Source organism: Tamandua tetradactyla, chromosome X (assembly GCF_023851605.1).
Source record: "Tamandua tetradactyla isolate mTamTet1 chromosome X, mTamTet1.pri, whole genome shotgun sequence".
NCBI lineage: Eukaryota > Metazoa > Chordata > Mammalia > Pilosa > Myrmecophagidae > Tamandua > Tamandua tetradactyla.
Genome location: NC_135353.1, coordinates 158,549,635 through 158,563,772, shown reverse-complemented (window position 1 = coordinate 158,563,772; position 14,138 = coordinate 158,549,635). Strand labels below are relative to the sequence as shown.

The window sequence follows — 14,138 nt, the reverse complement described above, 5'->3', positions numbered from 1 at the left end:
GCCCCCGCCATGAGCCACCTCTCGCTGTGACTTAATTGGTTTGCATGACTGAAGGGACCCCAGCCATGAGTGGCAGCTTCCAGTGCCATCACCATCACCATCGCGGCATCTGAGTGGTAAGGTCCGGACTTCTCTGTGCACTTTATCACCCTGCTCAGGTCCCTGGGCGTCAGGGCCCTGAAACCCACAAGGCCACCCGCAAAACAGCAGGGGAAACAGCACCCTGGGGCTGAGAAGAGGCTGCCGGGATCTGAGGCCGGCCCTTTCCTGTCTTACTATCATGTCCCCAAAAAGCCTCAGGTCAACACCTCCTCCTCAGTGCTGTGTGGTTATGAAAACAAATCCCCAGGGAACAATACACAGAAATTAAAGCTCAAAAGTCAGCTTCATGAAGTTAGTCACTAAAGTCAGGAATCCAAAACCACCTCTGAAATAAAAAAAAAAAATTACAATGCGTCATCTCTACATTTAAAAGAATTGGGGGATTCAGAGCCGTTCTTCGTTTGGTTTTTACCAATGGCAGAGACTTTAGCGCAGAAGATGAAGTCTGGATGTCACGTTAGAATGATAGCGGGTAGCATTTTCACACAGCCACTATTTTTGCCATCATGTATTTTACATGTCCAGAAAACAGGAGTCTTGTGACAACTGTAATTTTGTCTCACCTCAGCCCTCAGGTCTCTAAGAGTGAGCCAAAGTTCAAGAGGACCCAACATGTGGCCCCCGAGCCAAGGGAGGCACTGGCAGGAAGGAAATTTCTGCTGCTTCCATGAGCCTGAGGTGAATTTATGACATGATACTGAACTCCCAGGTCTGAGCACCCAGTGACCAAGGTCAGTTCAATTGACAGACGTGGAAGATTACATCATGATAGCTAGAGGGGAAGCAAAGTTTGCAGGACAGATTTTAAGAACAATTCAACTGCATCAAAGTATACCCATAGGCATTGACACATACACTGTGTGTGAGTATATTTACTTCTGAGGTGTTCAGACAAAAATTGTGGTTTTCCCATTTCGTGAATTTCAGAGCATAGTTTAGAAGGCCTAAGACTCACCTCCATTTCTGGAGAACACAAATGTTCTGCTCACGTGAACGCCACGGAATCACCATGCTTACATTTTACTTCATTCTCAGTTAACGATGCAGAAGGAGATGAACGTTTGCTAAACCCAAGAGCTGAGGAAGTGGATGTACAACTCCAGTTTTGCTTCTTCAGTGGTGTGCATGCATCAGGCAGAGGTTTCATTGCTGGCTCTTTAGTGAGGAGGCTGCCTCTGTGGCCTGAGAAGAATTTGTTCTGGTTGTTTTTTCAGTGATGGTCGCTCTTCCAAAGTTTGTGCTTGTCCATTCTGGGTCTTTTCCTAGGTGCTTCCTCAACTTCAAAGTCCTCTGTAGGATCCTATGTCCTCTTTGTGTGGTTTCTGGTTTTTTTGTTTGTTTGTTTGTTTTTCCATTTAAATTACCAGAGTCTTCCTCAGAATCAGGAGAGGCTATGAGGGCAAACTTAGTGTGAGAGTGCACCTTCTGTTTGTCTTTGAGCATGCCCTACTGCGACCAAAGCAGCCCTTGGGATTCCTCACTGGAAGCTTCTGGGTACTTGGCCACAACCTCGTCCCTGTGCTTTTGACTTAAGACCAAAACCTGGGATACCATATCTCCCTGCTTCATGGGGTAGAGGCCAGGGCCTTCTTTCTCCCAGGAGAATAACCCACTTCTCTTTTGGGGTCTGCATCTGCCATCTTTTGAGAAGTGGCATTTACTGTCCCAGGGTCACTTTCTTGTTTTTTGGCAGAGCTAGAAGGTTTGGCTCTCCTCCTCCTCTTGACAGGAATACTCCATTCTGCCATTGACTTAGGGGTGGTAGCACCTTCTTCATGGACTCCCTCAAGTTCAGCCATTTCTCCTGTAGACTTAGCAGCAACACCAGCCTGCAAGGGATAAGATGAAACTGATCCCCCACATAGATGAAAGTGAACTTGATTTTCTGCTCATCTACTGACATGCTTTCAGCTTCTTTTGCTAAAACAATACCCATGTCCCACTGGGCCCTCAATTTACCCAAAATAAGTTTTAACAGCTTTCTCTTCTCAGCTTTCATGGGCACCTACTTGGAAGTTTTCTGGAATAATTCTTCAAACTGTCCTTCTCCTTCAAAAGTTACAAAGGCTCTACTGGAGCATCACCGAAGAACCATATGCAATACTGTCTACTGTCATGCTCTTTTTTTCTGACCTTTAAGTTTGGTATGGTTGTGACGGAGCAGAAACCATGCAAGGCCACCATGGGTAGCCCAACACTTTGAATGACACCATGTCACCAACGTTGTATTTCAGTAGATGGTCTCTGTCTTGGCTAATATTTGCATAGGACCCTTTGTTAGTTATAATTTTTTTGTCAGCAGGACTGAGATCTTGGATACTAAAGTTGCTTCTTTAAAGTCCTGCTCCAGCAGCCCACGCCCTGCAGCAGCCGACCCGCCCGCCCTCCTTCTCCCCTCTCTTTCTCCGCCGGCCCACCCGCCCTCCTTCTCCCCTCTCTTTCTCCACCGGCCCTCCTTCTCCCCTCTCTTTCTCCGCCGGCCCGCCCGCCCTCCTTCTCCCCTCTCTTTCTCCTCCTGCTCCGGCAGCTCTCCAACCAGCACGGTGCCCTCTTCCCCCGCCTTCACTGGCTCCTCCGCCACCAGCCTCGACAGCCTTGCCGCCCTCACCTTTCCTCCTCCAGAACAGCTACTGGGGGAGTGGAGATAATACAGAGCAGCTCCCGGAGCCACGAGGGAGATCAAAGGGACGGCGTACCCCATCCTGGAATGGCTGACTCTCTGGGAGAACCAGCTCCGGTGAGATCGCCAAGGGGCACGGGCTTTCCTGGGTGGGACGGCAAGCGACCGGAGTCCCTCCCTTCCACCTTCCCAGGCCAGCTGGTAGAATTGGACAGGCGGTCCCCTTAGGCCGCAGCAGCTGGTGCCCCCACCACGTGAGGCCCCCCGGACCAACTGAGATAGTTGGGTCGGAAATCCCCAGACTGCGGAGAACAGTGACCGGGGGATCCCTTCCAAACACGTGACTCCCCCGTCCGGCTGGGAACAGTGCACTCTCCTGGGCTACGACAGCTGGCGCCCTCCCGCCATGCTTGGCGCCCCGGGCTGACTAGCTAATTCGGCCGGACGCTCTCCCGTGCTGCGGCGGCCGGCGACCCTCCCCGCATTCGGAACCCCAGGCCGGCTGGCATTCTTCCAAGACGCTTCGGCTGCCGAACCTCCCCTACAGCGAGAATTTTCCAGAGTTAAAGGACCCACAGCAACTTTCACTGGTGGAACCCGTAGACAAACGTGTGCCACGAGCGCCACCTACTGGGCAGGATAAGAAAAACAAAACCCAGAGATTGCACAGAAAAATCTTTCAACCTGTGGGGTCGAACACCCAGGGAAATCTGACTAAATGCCCAGATGCCAGCAGAAGATAACGGATCACGCTCAGAAAATTGAACATATGGCCCAGTCAAACAAAGAAACCAATAGTTCAAATGAGATACAGGAGCTGAAACAACTAATGCTGAATATACGAACACAAATGGAAAACCTCTTCAAAAACGAAATCGATAAATTGAGGGAGGACATGAAGAAGACATGGGCTGAACATAAAGAAGAAATAGAAAAACTGAAAAAACAAATCACAGAACTTACGGAAGTGAAAGATAAAGTAGAAAAGATGGAAAAAACAATGGATACCTACAATGACAGATTTAAAGAGACAGAAGATAGAATTAGTGATTTGGAGGATGAAACATCTGAATTCCAAAAAGAAACAGAAACTATCTGGAAAAGAATGGAAAAATTTGAACAAGGTATCAGGAAACTCAAGGACAATGTGAACCGTACAAATATATGTGTAGTGGGTGTCCCAGAAGGAGAAGAGAAGGGAAAAGGAGGAGAAAAACTAATGGAAGAAATTATCACTGAAAATTTCCCAACTCTTATGAAAGACCTAAAATTACAGATCCAAGAAGTGCAGCGCACCCCAAAGAGATTAGACCCAAATAGGCGTTCCCCAAGACACTTACTAGTTAGAATGTCAGAGGTCAAAGAGAAAGAGAGGATCTTGAAAGCAGCGAGAGAAAAACAATCTGTCACATACAAGGGAAACCCAATAAGACTATGTGTAGATTTCTCAGCAGAAACCATGGACGCTAGAAGACAGTGGGATGATATATTTAAGTTACTAAAAGAGAAAAACTGCCAGCCAAGACTCCTATATCCAGCAAAATTGTCCTTCAAAAATGAGGGAGAAATTAAAACATTCTCAGACAAAAAGTCACTGAGAGAATTTGTGACCAAGAGACCAGCTCTGCAAGAAATACTAAAGGAAGCACTAGAGTCAGATACAAAAAGACAGAAGAGAGAGGCATGGAGAAAAGTGTAGAAAGAAGGAAAGTCAGATATGATATATATAATACAAAAGGCAAAATGGTAGAGGAAAATATTATCCAAACAGTAATAACTCTAAATGTTAATGGACTGAATTCCCCAATCAAAAGACATAGACTGGCAGAATGGATTAAAAAACAGGATCCTTCTATATGCTGTCTACAGGAAACACATCTTAGACCCAAAGATAAATATAGGTTGAAAGTGAAAGGTTGGGAAAAGATATTTCATGCAAATAACAACCAGAAAAGAGCAGGAGTGGCTATACTAATATCCAACAAATTAGACTTCAAATGTAAAACAGTTAAAAGAGACAAAGAAGGACACTATATACTATTAAAAGGAACAATTAAGCAAGAAGACATAACAATCATAAATATTTACGCACCGAACCAGAATGCCCCAAAATACGTGAGGAATACACTGCAAACACTGAAAAGGGAAATAGACACATATACCATAATAGTTGGAGACTTCAATTCCCCACTCTCATCAAGGGACAGAACATCTAGACAGAGGATCAATAAAGAAATAGAGAATCTGAATATTACTATAAATGAGCTTGACTTAACAGACATTTATAGGACATTATATCCCACAACAGCAGGATACACCTTTTTTTCAAGTGCTCATGGATCATTCTCAAAGATAGACCATATGCTGGGTCACAAAGCAAGTCTTTACAAATATAAAAAGATTGAAATCATACACAACACTTTCTCGGATCATAAAGGAATGAAGTTGGAAATCAATAATAGGCGGAGTGCCAGAAAATTCATAAATACATGGAGGCTCAACAACACACTCTTAAACAACAAGTGGGTCAAAGAAGAAATTGCAAGAGAAATTAGTAAATACCTAGAGGCAAATGAAAATGAAGACACAACATATCAAAACTTATGGGACGCAGCAAAGGCAGTGCTAAGAGGGAAATTTATTGCCCTAAATGCCTTTATCAGAAAAGAAGAAAAGGCAAAAATTCAGGAATTAACTGTCCACTTGGAAGAACTGGAGAAAGAACAGCAAACTAATCCCAAAGCAAGCAAAAGGAAAGAAATAACAAAGATTAGAGCAGAAATAAATGAAATTGAAAACATGAAAACAATAGAGAAAATCAATAAGACCAGAAGTTGGTTCTATGAGAAAATCAACAAGATTGATGGGCCCTTAGCAAGATTGACAAAAAGAAGAAGAGAGAGGATGCAAATAAATAAGATCAGAAATGGAAGAGGAGACATAACTACTGACCTCACAGAAATAAAGGAGGTAATAACAGGATACTATGAACAACTTTACGCTAATAAATACAACAATTTAGATGAAATGGACGGGTTCCTGGAAAGACATGAACAACCAACTTTGACTCAAGAAGAAATAGACGACCTCAACAAACCAATCACAAGTAAAGAGATTGAATTAGTTATTCAAAAGCTCCCTAAAAAGAAAAGTCCAGGACCAGACGACTTCACATGTGAATTCTATCAAACATTCCAGAAAGAATTAGTACCTACTCTCCTCAAACTCTTCAAAAAAATCGAAGTGGAGGGAAAACTACCTAATTCATTCTATGAAGCCAACATCACCCTCATACCAAAACTAGGCAAAGATATTACAAAAAAAGAAAACTACAGACCAATCTCTCTAATGAATACAGATGCAAAAATCCTCAATAAAATTCTAGCAAATCGTATCCAACAACACATTAAAAGAATTATACATCATGACCAAGTAGGATTCATCCCAGGTATGCAAGGATGGTTCAACATAAGAAAATCAATTAATGTAATACACCATATCAACAAATCAAAGCAGAAAAATCACATGATCATCTCAATTGATGCAGAGAAGGCATTTGACAAGATTCAACATCCTTTCCTGCTGAAAACACTTCAAAAGATAGGAATACAAGGGAACTTCCTTAAAATGATAGAGGGAATATATGAAAAACCCACAGCTAATATCATCCTCAATGGGGAAAAATTGAAAACTTTCCCCCTAAGATCAGGAACAAGACAAGGATGTCCACTATAACCACTATTATTCAACATTGTGTTGGAAGTTCTAGCCAGAGCAATTAGGCAAGAAAAAGAAATACAAGGCATCAAAATTGGAAAGGAAGAAGTAAAACTATCACTGTTTGCAGATGATATGATACTATACGTAGAAAACCCAGAAAAATCCACAACAAAATTACTAGAGCTAATAAATGAGTACAGCAAAGTAGCAGGCTACAAGATCAACATTCAAAAATCTGTAGCTTTTCTATACACTAGTAATGAACAAGCTGAGGCGGAAATCAAGAAACGAATCCCATTTACAATCGCAACTAAAAGAATAAAATACCTAGGAATAAATTTAACCAAAGAGACAAAAAACCTATATAAAGAAAACTACAAAAAACTGCTATAAGAAATCACAGAAGACCTAAATAGATGGAAGGGCATATCGTGTTCATGGATTGGAAGACTAAATATAATTAAGATGTCAATCCTACCTAAACTCATCTACAGATTCAATGCAATACCAATCAAAATCCCAACAACTTATTTTTCAGAAATAGAAAAACCAATAAGCAAATTTATCTGGAAGGGGAGGTTGCCCCGAATTGCTAAAAACATGTTGAGGAAAAAAAACGAAGCTGGAGGTCTAGCGATGCCGGACTTTAAGGCATATTATGAAGCCACAGTGGTCAAAACAGCATGGTATTGGCATAAAGATAGATATATCGACCAATGGAATCGAATAGAGTGCTCAGATATAGACCCTCTCATCTATGGACATTTGATCTTTGATAAGGCAGTCAAGACAACTCACCTGGGACAGAACAGTCTCTTCAATAAATGGTGCCTACAGAACTGGATATCCATAAGTAAAAGAATGAAAGAAGACCCGTATCTCACACCTTATACAAAAATTAACTCAAAATGGATCAAAGATCTAAACATTAGGTCTAAGACCATAAAACAGTTAGAGGAAAATGTAGGGAGATATCTTACGAATCTTACAACTGGAGGCGGTTTTATGGACCTTAAACCTAAAGCAAGAGCTCTGAAGAAAGAAATAAATAAATGGGAGCTCCTCAAAATTAAACACTTTTGTGCATCAAAGAACTTCATCAAGAAAGTAGAAAGACAGCCTACACAATGGGAGACAATATTTGGAAACGACATATCAGATAAAGGTCTAGTATCCAGAATTTATAAAGAGATTGTTCAACTCAACAACAAAAAGACAGCCAACCCAATTACAAAATGGGAGAAAGACTTGAACAGACACCTACCAGAAGAAGAAATACGGATGGCCAAGAGGCACATGAAGAGATGCTCAATGTCCCTGGCCATTAGAGAAATGCAAATCAAAACCACAATGAGATATCATCTCACACCCACCAGAATGGCCATTATCAACAAAACAGAAAATGACAAGTGCTGGAGAGGATGCGGAGAAAGAGGCACACTTATCCACTGTTGGTGGGAATGTCAAAGGGTGCAACCACTGTGGAAGGCAGTTTGGCGGTTCCTCAAAAAGCTGAATATAGAATTGCCATACGACCCAGCAATACCATTGCTAGGTATCTACTCAAAGGACTTAAGGGCAAAGACACAAACGGACATTTGCACACCAATGTTTATAGCAGCATTATTTACAATTGCAAAGAGATGGAAACAGCCAAAATCTCCATCAACAGAAGAGTGGCTAAACAAACTGTGGTATATACATACGATGGAATATTATGCAGCTTTAAGACAAGATAAACTTATGAACCATGTAATAACATGGATGGACCTAGAGAATATTATGCTGAGTGAATCCAGCCAAAAATTAAAGGACAAATACTGTATGGTCCCACTGATGTGAACGGACATTCGAGAATAAACTTGAAATATGTCATTGGTAACAGAGTTCAGTAGAAGTTAGAAACAGGGTAAGACAATGGGTAATTGAAGCTGAAGGGATACAGACTGTGCAACAGGACTAGATACAAAAACTCAAAAATGGACAGCACAATAATACCTAATTGTAAAGTAATCATATTAAAACACTGAATGAAGCTGCATCTGAGCTATAGGGTTTTTTTTGTTTTTGTTTGCTTGTTTGTTTGTTTGTTGTTGTTGTTTTTTACTATTATTACTACTTTTATTTCTTTTCTTTATATTAACATTTTATATCTTTTTCTGTTGTGTTGCTAGTTCCTCTAAACCGATGCAAATGTACTAAGAAACAATGACCATGCATCTATGTGATGATGTTAAGAATTACTGAGTGCATATGTAGAACGGTATGATTTCTAAATGTTGTGTTAATTTCTTTTTTTTTTTTTCTTTCCGTTAATAAAAAAATAAAAAATAAAGTCCTGCTCCAGTAAACAGTTACATTGTTAGAGAACAGTATGCTCCTTCTGGCCTTGTTTTTTTTTTTTTTTTTTTGTCCATTTTCGTCAGACTGAGACATATCTGCAGCACTTTTGCCACAAATGGAAGCGCTAAAGAGCAGTTTCCCATTCATGGATGTTTTGATGATTTTCCATTTAATTTCTGGGCAGCCATTTTTGATGGGGGTTAGTGTTAGGTGGTGTCCCAGTTCCTTTCATCTCCTGGGACTCGAGATGCAATTTGGCATCATGAGCACCAGGTTCTCCTGTAAGTACACAGGAAGTCAGATCTTTCAGCTTCTCAGCTGGAATTAAATGGAAGTGCATTGTTGCCATGTAAAAAGTTGAGTTTTGCTGGGGGATACAGGACATTCACAATTCACTTCACAGTTCTGAGTCTTTCCATTCACATTGCCCAGGATTTCTGGGGTCTGCTTCATCTTTATGCACTTCACAGATTTCTGAACCAGAGAGAACATTGTCTGATGTTGAAGTGCATTCAGTCCAGATGCCTTGGGTCTTAGAACACTGCGGGGCATTCCATCCTCCAAGATGGCCAGGCTCAAGCTCAGCTCCTGCCTGCCGCCACCCTCAGGAGCCATGGCTGTGCTATCGACAGAACCCTCTTCTACCAACAGCATTCTATATTTAGTTGTGGCCATCGTATCACTACCCTCTTGAGCAGCCAGTGATTAAACTTTTGGAGAAGAAAAAGGGTATTAATGGTGTGGATGAGGTAGTTTATGAATAAATAAATTAAACGTGGCCATACTTTATTAATCACCTCAAAGAGCTGCTAAAAGAGCATCACAGACCTGGTATAACTGGCATAGTTCAATCACTCACCTATTAGGTGAATATCTTATTATCTCTATTAGGTTTCTCTTTACAGATAAGGAAATGCGGTGGCAGAGGGGGCATCGATTAGGCAAATTTCCCAAGGTCATACAGCTGCTTTGTGGCAAAAATCCACATCTGTCTCCTCCACATGTGGTTCTGAAATGTAGGAACAGGACTTTTTTGAGAACATTTAGGCATATTAAAATATTTTTGGAAACCAGAGACCTTCATAGATTCATAGTGAGGAAAACTTGGATTTCTATTCCAAGCCCATAAAATGATAACACTATATTTTGTCCTAAAATAATTACTCTCAAAAAAATATAAAGAAAAAATCAAATAAAATAACTACTCTCTACCCAGCAATTTGCGATATGAAAATGAATACCTTGTCTCAAATGGAGAGGGGAATAATAAGCTGTGCCATTTATTAAAGCTATTCAATGATGAATTAACCTCTGGGTTATCATAAAACTATTTTGACAGTTCCTTAATTGCTGTGAAGTTTATTATAACTTGAGAAAGATACTTATAGCCTTCAATCATTCATTTGGTGCCAACAATATCTCAGATAAAAAATCTACAAGCAGTTACTAAAGCCATCTTCCATATTCATGAGAAAGAGAAAAACTGAACAGGTACATTTATCAATCAAAAAGAATCTCCATCCTTTCAGGTTTTGAACTATCTTTAAAGTTACAGAAAAAGGCAATATATCATAGTAATGTTTGCATCATAATTGTCACAGTATGCCAGCCCCTAGTTTGATACAAAATGACATCCTAACAATGTGTACAAATTCCAGTGTAAGAAACTCAAACCATAGCATTCCATAAGTGGATCCAATTGCCAGAGAGATTAAAAAAGATTAGAAAACCCCAAAATACATCAAACATTTGACCACACTCATCAGTAATACAGTTTAAGCATCTTGGAGACATTTATTATTTCTATCCATTTTCTTTACAGTTAACATTGTCTGCATAAGTCTGATGAACATCAAAAAAAAAAAGCTAAAACTCATCAGCTTTCAGCACGCTTATGGATCTCTTGAGTCTGAGACCTAGGCTTTCATCACTGACATTTTTATAAAATAATAAAGACAAAACATAATGAAATATTCAAAAACTGGCACAAGGACTGCTGTGCAAAAATGGAGCTGCTTCAGAAGCTGCCTGTTGAATGATGGATAGCGCCAACATAGGATGGCTTGAAACACTCATTCATCACCTGATACAGGAAAATTCCAATCTGGCTTGGGGAAGGCTGTTTAAGGATTTCCCAATGAATAATGTATTAATATGTGAGATGTATAAAACTCAAATTACAAAGGTCATCACAGCTCGAATGTAAAATACTTCTGAACTTCCCAGGGGTGATGGCAGCTAGCTAGCAATATGCAGGTCTCCATTTCCATTATCCCCAAAGAATGCCCCTGGACACACAGAGGACATTTCAATTCCCAGAAGCACTGGCAGCTGAGAAAAAAGCATCAGTGACCTGCCACTCTCTGGGGGAAAATTCTGGCCACCGTAGGTGACTTGAGACTAACTGGGACACTGTCCACTTCCTAGTCCTGCAAAATAGGACAGAGTCAGAGAGAAAGCAGGTGGGATATTACTGACCTCCAATACCCAGCCCTACCTCCAAGAGGAAGATCTGAGCCACACATTTTCTGCAGAAAAAAATGACTCTCTGAGACATTTAGGGTTGCAGACACCTAGAATTGGCTGAGGGCTATATGCATCAACTCAACATCTCAGCCAGAAATTGTAGCAACCCCTGATTGGTCCAGGAGCACAATCAGGGGAAATAGTATTGCCTTGCGTTAGGCAAGACCTCTTCCCTCATGATGTGATTAGCCCTTAACGGATATTCCTGAACAGCAATCCCATTAATTAATCCTACACCCACCCTCCAGCAGTTGCATCCGCCCTCCAGCAGTTACAGCCCTGCATGATGCAACTGCATTTAACTTTTCACCCTGCCCAGACTACCAGATATAAAGATTGTCTAATTGCTCTCCCCGGAGGGTTGAAGTCTGACTTCAGGTCCCCACCTTGCCAGTGCCTGAATAAATTCCTTTACCTGTGGTCAGTCAGTCTCCAGGCCTTCTTGAAATCTAACACCTTTTCTGTTGACAAAACTCAATTCAAGCTAGATCTCTTTCTTTCAAGGATGATCTAACAGCTGGAGGGGGGGTTGGCAATAATTCAACATGGAAGGGCCAGTAAAAATATTTTGCAACATTATAAATTAATCTTAATAGAAGTCATTTTTCAAAACCTCATGTTCCGGGTTCTCTGGTTAGTACTTTGCATTCTTGTCCAACTTAATTTTCAAAAGTCTGTGCTCCTAGTTACTACCTGCTTTAGTTTCCTGGCTGCTAAAACAAATACAGACAATGGGTTGGCTTAAATAATGGGAATTTCTTGGCTCATGGTTCTGAGGTTGGAGAAGTCCAAAATTCAGGTGTCAATGAGGCATTGCTTTCTCCCAGAAGACTTGTGGCATCCAAGGGCCAGCTGCTCAGGGCCTTAGGCTTTTCTGTCTCACGGCAGCTTCTCCTGCTTTCTCTTCTGGGCTCTGATGACTTCTGGTTTCTTCCAGGCTTCTTCCCATGGCTTTCTCTCTGTGTGTCTGAATTTTGTTCTGCTTCTGGGAATAGGATTAAGACCCATCCTGATTGGGCTGGGCCACACCTTAATGAAGTAACCTCATCAAAAGGTCCTATGTCCAATGGGTCCAGACTCACGGGAGTGCATTAAGATTCAGGACATGTTTCTCTGGGGTCCAAAGCTGGCAATCACCTGCTTCCCCGGAAACCAGGAGCCTGTGCTGTGCATCACAATCCTCAACATACATGCGAACCACCTGGGGCATATGTTAATATGCAGATTCTGATTTAGCAGGTGTGTCAGACAGGGTTCTCTAGAAAAACAGAATCAACAGGGGAGGTCTATAAATATGATACTTATAAAGGTGTCTCGTGCAACCGTGGGAATGGAAAAGTCCAAAATTTACAGGGGCAGGCTGTGAAGCTGGCGGCTCCTATGAAGGGTCTGGACGAACTCCACAGGAGAGGCTCACTGGCTGAAGAAGCAGTAAAAGAGTCTTTCTTCCTCCTTAAAAGCCTTCAACTGATTGAATTATCTCATTGTGGGATATGAATCTTAGTTGATCACAGATATAATCAGCCACAGATGCAATCTCACTTGGCCAAGTTGACAACAAAACCTAACCACCACAGTAGGTCTAGGATGGGGCCTGAAAATCTGCATTTCTAACAAGCTCCCAAGTGACCCTGCTGCTGCAGGTGCTTAGAGCACAGTTTAAGAAGCGAGGGTCTTCAGAAAGATGCTACAGTGCCAAGAGGGGGAAACTGGGCTCTCAAAAATACGTCTAAGAAAATGTGAACTCTATGAAGTAAGCACTGAAAGGTTAAATGAAAGCTCAAAAGGCTGACCTGAAAATAAGACTGGCTAGAAGAAGGCCAGGATGGAGAAAGAATGCATACATTTGAAAAGAATCCAAGAAAACTGCGAACTATGGATGAAGTAAAGTAGCCCCAGGAGCTAACAAAAGAGTGGAATGTGCATTAGAGAACAAACACATCAAAAATGCATGCAGCCAACTTGAGCGCAAGGCAGTGCTCTAAAAATAAAAAAGGGAAAAGAACAAAAGGATGAAAATGATAAAAAAAAAAAAAAAAGAAGATTATAGTCAAGGGGACAGAGAGGCAAGCACCTGAAAATAGACATTTGCAGAAGAGGAAGCAAGAAACTGGGACAAACACTGAACTTGAGGATACAATAGAAGAGAACATTCCTGAACTTAGCATCTTAAGACAGAATGCTGGTTCAGAATAATGAAGGGTCAGAAATACCCCATGACAGACACTCGGTGCCCTGTCCCAGTTTACTTCAGCCCCTTCAGAACCCAGTGGATGTTTGCTGCACACACCCACAGCTCCCTTCCCCAGGGATCTGTGTCCCTCTGCTTCTCTGCTTAAGGGCTTTCTCCAGCACCAAGGGAGCTTGTCACCTGTGCCCTGGGCAGTGAGGATCTAACGACCCCAAAGCCAACCAACAAACAAGGAGGAACAGGAGTCACTGGGAAAATGCCAGCTTCGTCTTTGCAGGATGGGACAATTCTGAGGTAGGTTCTACATCATCCCCCAAAATCCCCAGCAGGCTTGAACCCTGACTTTTTTCTCACCCCAGCCTCATTTCCACACTCCCTCGTTTGTGCATCCCTGACTCACCTCCCCATTCAATTACCTGCACCCTTGTTTCAGGGTTTGTTTTGGGGGATCACAAGCTAAGCCCTGTCCCAAATATCTAGGGGGTGAGGGGTTGGAGTCCCTAACTAGATTGGAAAGGAGAAAAATTCTGCATTTAATGGTGTAGTATTTAATCAACTATTAAGTACCCTCTGTGTTTCCAATTCAGGAGCTTGAGGAAACACAGAACTGGGCGACACATTTCCCTGCCAGCCTTC

The 14,138-nt window shown here is 41.8% G+C and overlaps 1 pseudogene; it reads right to left on the bottom strand.

Moving 5' to 3' along the window:
* Positions 1–1,087: 1,087 nt before the first annotated feature.
* Positions 1,088–9,297, bottom strand: LOC143672141 (histone-lysine N-methyltransferase NSD2 pseudogene; annotated as a pseudogene).
* Positions 9,298–14,138: the final 4,841 nt, after the last annotated feature.